The 3,081-nt window shown below is 41.7% G+C and overlaps 1 long non-coding RNA gene across 3 annotated transcripts; it reads left to right on the top strand.

The window, feature by feature from the left end:
- Positions 1-598: 598 nt before the first annotated feature.
- Positions 599-2,532, top strand: LOC119344773. 3 transcript variants are annotated; one of them, XR_005166806.1, is made up of 7 exons: positions 599-759; positions 846-1,034; positions 1,150-1,231; positions 1,384-1,467; positions 1,553-1,780; positions 1,892-1,985; positions 2,064-2,532. It is a non-coding gene; the product is annotated as an uncharacterized LOC119344773 (long non-coding RNA). The 3 variants fall into 3 exon arrangements; XR_005166804.1 differs by lacking the exon at positions 1,384-1,467 and having other exon boundaries at positions 600-759; XR_005166805.1 differs by lacking the exon at positions 1,384-1,467 and having other exon boundaries at positions 601-759; positions 1,895-1,985.
- The last annotated feature ends 549 nt before the right edge of the window (positions 2,533-3,081 follow it).

Raw genomic sequence — 3,081 nt, 5'->3', positions numbered from 1 at the left:
ACTCCTGATGTACAAGACACACCATGTGCTGATTGGCCCTGATCTTTCACTACACTAATAACAGCGATATTTGGGGATTTTTGGTGGGGAAGTGTATGAACTATGAAAAGTTGATATATCTAGCAACCACAAATTAGATAGAATGGATAATTTAGTTGAAGCAAAGCAGAAAATAAGATGGGGATTTAGCACATGGGGGTGCACCCAAAATACGTTTCTGATCGAGACTTCTCAGCACCTTTCTTTGATGCAAAGCAGGAACAACATATTTCTGAACTGAACTATAACTGGGCTCCCTCTTGGTTCTAATTTCAGGGGAAGCTATTACATGCAAATTAGCTGCAGGAACCTTTATTAGGGGTGTCCACAACAATATCAGTTATATACACTTCAACTTATACTCACCGCAAAAAAAAATCCACTTTTACTCCTGCCATATCAGATTTCCATTTTCTTCTCAACGGTAGTGAAACTATTTAAGATTTGTTTCTTGACGCCCCTTTTCTTTTCACAAATCGATAAAATCGGCATCATTATCAGCCAATGCCTTCTGCAAGTCTCTCTTCTTTTCTTCCAACAAAACCGGTGATCACCATTTGATTTTGTTATCTGTGCAGGTGTTTGTTCGATCTTATTGGCTTCTTCATATTTTGCATTTAAATTTGGATTATTGTTATTCATCAAGACGTGGCAGTCTACTCCCCTATTTTGGGTGTCACGATCAAAATAGCAGTAGGACATCAAGCTACTGATATTAAGGTGATTTTTTTCTTTTCATATACCGCTATGTTGCTGTCAGTACCAGGTGTTCTTGCATTTTTAATTTCTGTTGGCTTGCTCTTCAGGTGTTCTTATGTTTGTTTGGTGGGCTTTCAAGCCACTTGTGTTTGCATTTTGTCCAAAACTCATGAAGACTGAAGGTATGCCTGGAAAATCTTCAGTTTTAGGGATCAAAGGATCATCTGGCGTAATTATGGAAAACAATGAATTGTCAGTGTTTTGCTGCTGATCATGTTTGCTGTTTTGCCATCCAGGTATAGTTGCAACTTATAGGTTTGCAATTTTTCAATTCAGTCTACGTTCTACCAATACCAGGTATTCTTGCATCGGTCATCCTGTTGTTGTTTAACGAAATTTAATGGCGTATAGGATCTTCAGAAGAATAGCCGGCATATCATATCAGGCACATGTGGAGCCAATTCAGATCATAGGCGGTAGAAGCAGTCCGAAGGTAATGCATTGCAGGTCATGCACAATTTTGAAATTGTAAATTTCCACTATGGCACTAAGGTGCATGATCGCAACCTATTTATAATTAACACGAGTTTATTATGTTGTTCCATCTCGGTATAACATTAATATATAAATTACTTTAATTAACAGTAAATCAGGATGTTGAGTAATGCTGGGAATTTACTTGGTGCCCCCAACTGTAAATGCGGAACTTGCCTAACCAGTGATGGAACTGTAAATGCCTTGCCCTCACATATTTCAGTCAGACATCATGTACTGTTGTTAGCTAATTTCAGTTATGATGTTGCTTATTTTGTAGATGAATCTCCTTGGAAGCAACAGATTGAGTTGGGGGAAAGGTGTGGTTGACTGAGGCAGTCTTCTGCCACTGCAACAGACACACAAGAATGGCACTGTTCGGTGGATGCAGTTTGAACTGTTACTCGTGTTGCCCCTCCTTCGGTTCTTCCTTGGATGCAGTCTACTTAAGATAGTCCCATCTCAGATGGATTTTGGTACACCTTCATACTGTGCATGCTGTACGATGGTTAGTGTTGTGCTCATTCAGTTGAGTGTGTGTCAATATATTTTTACCCTGCCGACGGAACCAAGAACCATGCCAGGTACTTACACGTTTCCTTTGCTGCTGCTTTGGCAGCAGATATAACATGGAATGGAAGGTACCAGCTGCCTGCCAGCCTTTTGATGGCACTCACAACTTGTCTATTCACATTCATATCGTGCGTGTGATGGTTAGTGTTTCAGTCATTCAGTATTATTGTAGTAGAAAATAGTCGGACCCTGACCGGCAGAACACATCTCCTTTTCAGGTCAGGAACCAGGCTGCATCTTCTGAAGAAATCAACACTTCTCATGTTGTTAACTGAAGAAATTGACAGCCAGCGATTGGCGCCAAATTGGGTGGGCTCATCGTCGACTGTCCGACCTCTATCCAACAGCAACTTACCGCCTTGCCCCTAGTTACGACACACACCACCCTGAAGAGTGCATCCAACGGCTCTGAAGATTGGAGTTGTCGCCATTTGAATTATTACAGTCTCCTTGTTCACCTGCTTTACATTAGCTTTAAAGTTGAGATTGCCTTTCACTGGTTGTAAAGGGTATAAAACCCCTGATCTATCTGTGAGCCCTGTACTAGGGGTAAACCCTAGCCGCCATGTCCTGAAGAGCGTAAACGGTATCCTTAATTTGCTAGTATATATTTCTCCCGTAATCATCCTCTGAATTCACTTAGCTAGCTACTTGGTGTGATCTGAGAGTGATTTGGTTTTCTCAACTAGTTGGGTCTTGCCACTCCTTTGCTGCTGCTATTTGGTTAGGTTACCTAACCTGCGTGTTGGTGAAATAAATGGTGAGCTTGTGTTCTTCTCAGCAGAAGAAAGGATGCTGCTCATCTCATCTGGCTTGCTTCGAGTCCAGGCCTTAAGTTGTATTCTGGAAATCCTATTCTGCGCCGCTGTTGATCATCACTGAATCGAAGGCAGTGAAGTCCCAAGATATCATCACCGGAGACAGAGAGGAGAGGAGCACCATTTAGTGCGTTTTGTGCCATTGAGCAGCTCAAGATGCTCGTTTTCTTCGCAATGAACTGCACATGATCTTGTGCTCCAGGCCTGGTGGCAGCAGTATCCGTCGATCACTTTTGGGGAAACGATCAAGGTGACAGGGCTCAGACCTTGAGTCAATGGGGGTATGGAATGGGTTCAGAAGTAGAACCATCCAATTTGGCCATCATGCGTTCAATGCAATTGTTAAACTTGTGATGTTGTGCAAACTGAACTTTCTCTTTTTCAAGTGTACATACATACATACATACATACATACATA

Source organism: Triticum dicoccoides, unplaced genomic scaffold (assembly GCF_002162155.2).
Source record: "Triticum dicoccoides isolate Atlit2015 ecotype Zavitan unplaced genomic scaffold, WEW_v2.0 scaffold184730, whole genome shotgun sequence".
NCBI classification, from domain to species: Eukaryota; Viridiplantae; Streptophyta; class Magnoliopsida; order Poales; family Poaceae; genus Triticum; species Triticum dicoccoides.
The sequence above is the reverse complement of the archived record's forward strand: the minus strand, read 5'-3'. Positions and strand labels throughout refer to the sequence as shown.